Source organism: Cebus imitator, unplaced genomic scaffold (genome assembly GCF_001604975.1).
Source record: "Cebus imitator isolate Cc_AM_T3 unplaced genomic scaffold, Cebus_imitator-1.0 Scaffold41, whole genome shotgun sequence".
Classification (NCBI taxonomy): domain Eukaryota; kingdom Metazoa; phylum Chordata; class Mammalia; order Primates; family Cebidae; genus Cebus; species Cebus imitator.
In genome coordinates this window covers 3,576,561-3,582,622 of record NW_016107356.1, presented here as the reverse complement: position 1 = coordinate 3,582,622, position 6,062 = coordinate 3,576,561, and the positions used below count along the sequence as shown (strand labels likewise).

Sequence of the window (6,062 nt, the reverse complement as noted above, 5' to 3'; positions counted from 1 at the left end):
TAAAAATATAACAATTAGCTAGGCGTGGTGGTGAACACCTGCAATTCCAGCTACTTGGGAGGCTGAAGCACAAGAATAACTTGAACCTGGCAGGTAGAGGATGCAATGAGCCAAGACTGTGCCACTGTACTCCCCCTGGGTGACAAAGTGAGACTCTGCCAAAAAATAAATAAATAAATAAAATGTTATTGTAGGCTGGGCGTGGTGGCCTATGCCTGTAATCCCAGCACTTTGGGAGGCTGAAGCTGGTGGATCACAAGGTCAGGAGTTCAAGTCTGGCCTGGCCAAGATGGTGAAACCCCATCTCTACTAAACATACAAAAATTAGCCAGGTGTGGTGGTGTGCACCTGTAATCCCAGCTACTCGGGAGGCTGAGGCAGAGAATCACTTGAACCTGGGGCACAGATGTTGCAGTGAGCTGAGATCATGCCACTGCACTCCAGCCTGGGCAACAGAGCAAGACTCAGTCTTGGAAAAAGAAAGTTATTATAATTAAGACAACGAACTTGCTGAACCTTCTTGCCTGTTGAGGAACTTCCTGTATAATCTACTACATCTGTAATATATCTGTAACTGCTTTTAATAAACTGAAACTTCCCCAAAGGCAAGGCAATTATTGGTATGTTCTCCCATAAAATGGACCCTGCTACCAACAAAAAAAAATGAAGTTTATTGAACTGGACTAATGGATTAATGGTTGAATCCCAAGTCTTACACTACATTAGAGAACAATTATTCTTATTCCTCAAAGGGAATGCTTTAAAGAAGGAAAAGCACATGCTTAGAGAGGGCATTTTAAGTGACTCAACTGTCAAAATCTCATTTCCAAAACCTTAGCTCAGGAAACCAAGGGACATGTGAAAAAGCAAGAGGAAAAAATAACCACACATTTAAACATAAACATGACCTGAGCACTCTCCCTAGGCAGTCTCAAATGCCATTTCGAATTCAGAAATTAGCCATTTACTCAAACTTCTATAACCATTTGAATGCATACTGTCTACTTCTTTACAGAAAACGTTTGCCAATTCCTGGCATAGACGGTGGAGTTCAGACTTGAGTAAGCTGAAAATCCTTCACAATCTTATCCCAAACAGATTAATTATCACCACTCTCTAAAACACCATAAACTCCACCCTATTTTCTTTTGGGCCTACATAATTTTGCATATTTTATTTCTTCTTTTCTTTTTTTTAAATCTGAAACTCCTATTCATGCTTCAAAACCCAGCTCAGTTTGTTCTTCCTCTATTGGACTTTCCTCAACCCTTCCTGGCAAGTAATGTCCTATAACATTTTTAAATATTTCTATTATAGTACTTTTGAAAAATCATGGCAGACAGTGTATGTGTATCTATTACAGCACATATGGTAATGCAGTTACCTTATTTGTTCTGACAATGTCTCTAAGTAAACTATTCTCTACATTGATTGTCTTAATAATTTTTATATGCTCAGGGCCTAACACTAGGAGCATTTAACAACTGATGAAGGGAAAAAAAAAACAACCAGTGAAGAAAGTCTGCCTTCCTGACCCATCCTGTTGCCTTTCATCTATCCAACCCAGATCCAGGCATTTCAGACTTTATGCATATTTAAGGGTAGGAGGGCCGGGGCGCAGTGGTTCACACCTGTAATCCCAGCACTTTGGAAGGGTGAGGTGGGTGGATCACCTGAGGCCAGGAGTTCGAGACCATCATGGCCAACATGGTGAAACCCCATCTCTATTAAAAATACACAAATTAGCTGGGTGTGGTGGCATGTGCCTTTAGTCTCAGCTACTCAGGAGGCTGAGGCAGGAGAATCGCTTGAACCCGGGAGGTGGAGGTTGCAGTGAGCCAAGATTGTACCACTGCATTCCAGCCTGGGTGACAGAGCAAGACTCCATCTCAAAAAATAAAAAAAATAAAATAAAAAATAAACTAGACATCAAGTTACTGACCTAGATTATTTGGCTCTTCCTATCAAGAAAGGTTTGACTTTCTAGGGAGTAAAATGGAGATATAACCTACTTTGAAAGAATGGCTGAGAAAATTAAGAGAGGAAATGTATATAAAGCACTTGGCACCTCATCTGACCTAGAATAGGGGCACAACAAATGTTACTATCATGATCATTTATAAAGGTAGCAAAAACATTCCAGCTACATGATATTTTCACTTGCTGAGATTATGAACACTCAGCAGCTTACCCAGTGGACATTCACATGCAATGGTTTTTAAGTTGCTGGGTACTTACTGTCTTTCTCGGTGGTCTCTAGGCATATGAGAAGCTTTGGATGTTCAAGTCAGCAAATGATAACAAATTCTGCTGCAGCCGGGCGTGGTGGCTCACGCCTGTAATCCCAGCACTTTGGGAGACCATGGGTGGATCACGAGGTTAGGAGATTGAGACCATCCTGGTCAACATTGTGAAACCCTGTCTCTACTAAAATACAAAAAACTAGCCGGGTGTGGTGGCATGAGCCTGTGGTCCCAGCCCCTTGGGAAGCTAAAGCAGGAGAATCACTTGAACCTGAGAAGCGGAGGTTGCAGTAAACTGAGATTGTGCCACTGCACCCCAACCTGGTGACAGAGACTCTGTCGCAAAAAGAAAAAAAAAAAATTTCTGTGGCACAGTACATATCCAATTCCCTGAAAAAGTCAGCAGCAGCTGCTACAATTACAAATAGAAGCCTTAATTCCTCAACACTCAGGTAACTAACCAAACTGTCTGTTGATTTATTGCAAATAGCTACTACTTAACAGGGCATTGCTACAAATTGCCTTAGGTCCCATGTTTTATATATTCTATCCTTATACAACTCTAAGGGATAGATACTATGTCTCCCTTTAAATAATGTGCTTCTGGAGTCTGGCTGGGTGGATCTCATCTATAATCCTAGCACTTTGGGAGGCTGAGGTGGGAGGATCTCTTGACCCCAGGAGTTCCAGACCAGCTTGGGCAACATGATGAAACCCCATCTCTACAAAATATACAAAAATTAGTCAAGTATGGTGGCATGCGCTGTAGTCCCAGCTCCTCAGAAGGTGGGGGTGGGAGGGTGGCTTGAGCCCAGGAGGCTGAGGCTACAGTGAGCTGTGATGATGTCACTGCACTGCAGCTGGGGTGACGGAGAGATACTGTCTCAAAAAAAAAAAAAAGTTTCCAACACTCTTTTTTTTCTCCGACCATAAAAGCAATTTCATAATTACACCTGTAAGTTATGGGAAAGTGTGAAAACCCTTCTACCGCCCATTTGCCATATGATCATTGTGAATATTTTCACTTTGTGTTTTGACTAAAAAAGGGTTTTTCTTGAAAACATCCATTGGATTTGTTTTTAAGCTGTTTAATATGAAAATGTTCAAATAGTTGCAAAATAGAGATTAAAGCGCGACTAGTTTTTTTTCTTTTCTTTTTTTTTTTTTTTTTTTTTTTTTTTTTTTTTTTTTTTGAGACAGTCTTTCTCTGTCACCCAAGCTGGAGTGCAGTTGCATGATTTCAGCTCATTGCAACCTCTGCCTCCCAGGTTCAAGCAATTCTCCTCCCTCAGCCTCCGGAGTAGCTGGGATTACAGGAGCCCATCACCATACCCGGTTAATTTTTGTAGCTTTAGCAGAGACTGGGTTTTCAACATGTTGGCCAGGCTGCTCTTGTCTGGAACGTCCAACCTCAGGTGATCTGCCCACCTCTGCCTCCCAAAGTACTGGGATTACAGGTGTGAACCACCGGGCCCAGCTGCTACTAATTTTCAAAGGATCGATGGAAACAAGCGGTTTTTTTTTTTTTTTCTTTTGAGACAGAGTCTTGTTCTTGTCACACAGGCTGGAGTGCAGTGGCGTGATCTCAGCTCACTGCATGTCTGCCTCCTAAATTCAAGTGATTCTCTTGCCCCAGCCTCCCAAGTAGCTGGAACCACAGACGTGCATCACCATGCATAGCTAATTTTTGTATTTTTGGTAGAGATGGGGTTTCACCATGTTGGCCAGGCTGGTCTTGAACTCCTGACCTCAAGTGGCAACACAGACCAAAATTTTTTTTTTTTTTTTTTTGAGATGGAGCTTTGCTCCTGTCTTACAGGCTGGAGCGCAGTCTCGGCTCACTGCAACCTCCATCTCCCGGGTTCAAGTGATTCTCCTTCCTCAGCCTCCCGAGTAGCTGGGATTACAGGCATGCATCACCACACCTGGGCTAATTTTTGTATTTTTAGTAGACATGGGGTTTCACCATGTTGGCCAGGCTGGTCTTGAACTCCTGACCTCAGGTGATCCACCTGCCTCGGCCTCCCAAAAGTGCTAAAATTACAGGCGTGAGCCACCGCACCCGGCCAGACCAAAACTTTTGTAGAATACAATAAAAGTTAATCGTTAGCAAGATGTACAGGCACCTGGATGTTGTGGCAACGTCAAACTATAAAGTTTCTAAACACATCTCTCAACCTCTGGACTCAGTGCAGGTGAGTCACAGACAGTCCACAGATCACCACTAGTCATTTCTCTCTGGTGTGAAGTTACAGGCCTGCCTATCCCACACCAGGACAATCATCAACTCTCATTAGAAGGAGGCCTAGGGAGCGGCATACACATGTTGCTCAAGACTTAAAGCCAAGTCCAAGTAGAGTCAGGATTTGAACCTATCGGTCTGACTTCCATGGAAAAACAGTTAATAATTTCCTCATGTGCAAGGCACCCCAGATCAAGGAGATATGGAACCCAAGGGCCTTTGCAAGAAATGCCCGAAGAAGAAACAAAGCCCCAACACCATGTTACAGTTTCGAATAGGAAGAATCTTCTAAGTTCTCAAGACAGTTTCAGGGCTGTCCAACCTATCACTCTCTCCATGGAAAAGAACCCAGCAAAACACAGATACACACACAGCAATGTTCTCCCTCACCTTTGCCATTACGGTCTTTTCCCCCTTTTCTTTCTTTTTTGTGAGACAGTGTCTTACTCTGTCACCCAGGCTGGAGTGCAGTGGCACGATGTTGGCTCACTGCAATCTCCACCTCCCAAGTTCAAGCGATTCTCCTGCCTCAGCCTCCTGAGTAGTTCCTGTAGCTGGGACTACAGGAACGCGCCACCACGCCTGGCTAATTTTTGTATTTTTTTAGTAGAAACGGGGTTTCACCACGTTGGCCAGGCTGGTCTAGAACTCCTGACCTCATGATCTGCCCGCCTCGGGCTCCCAAAGTGCTGGGATTACAGGCGTGAGCCACAGTGCCTGCAGTCAGTTTTTTGTTTGTTTTCTTTGGCAACACAGACCAAAACTTTTTTTTTTTTTTTTTTGAGATGGAGTCTTGCTCCTGTCTTGCAGGCTGGAGTACAGTCTCAGCTCACTGCAACCTCTACCTCCCGGGTTCAAGTGATTCTCCTTCCTCAGCCTTCCGAGTAGCTGGGATTACAGGAGTGCATCACCATTCCTCTGCCGTGAGCCACTGCGCACGATCTTCTCTTGGTTTTGATGTTTGGCTCATAAGCCCGGTCAATTGGTGTCAGAGGTTAAGGGGGCCGCCAGGTAAGAAGCCCTCTGGGTGGGGACAGAGCCAGTTTTAAAAGCCTGGCTCAGCATCGTATGGCGCCTCAAGCCTGAATTCCAGCACTTTCGGAGGCCGAGGTTGGCGGATTGCTGGAGCCCAGGAGTTCAAGACCAGCCTGGGCAACATAGCGAGACCTCTTCCTCTCTACAAAAAACCAAACATTTGGCCAGGTGTGGGCAATAATCCCACCTCCTCAGGAGGCTGAGGTGGGAGGATCCCTTGAGGACGGGAAGCGGAGGCTGCAGTAGTCGAGATGGTCACTTGCACCCCAGCCTGGGCGACAGAGCGACACCCTGTCTCAAAAAGTAATAAAATAAATAAATAAGTAAATAAAAGCCTGGCTCCGTTGACACTCTTCCTCCTCCACCCCAACACTGAAGGCACCGGACAGTTCTGGGCCCTGCCTGAATGCTGCTGCCCGTCTCTATGACCGCGGGAACTATCTGGGTTTCACACCTAGGGTCAAACATGTCCCCGGCCAAAGTCGGAATTGAGTCTGGGTCGCCAGTCCAAGACGCTGGTCCCTGCTCCACCGCTGCCTCTA

At 44.9% G+C, this 6,062-nt stretch overlaps 1 protein-coding gene across 3 annotated transcripts in view; it reads right to left on the bottom strand.

Moving 5' to 3' along the window:
• IFNGR2 (interferon gamma receptor 2) overlaps nucleotides 1-6,062 on the bottom strand; it is a 36,287-nt gene that overhangs the window by 29,472 nt on the left and 753 nt on the right. The gene's annotated exons all lie outside the window — the stretch shown is intronic.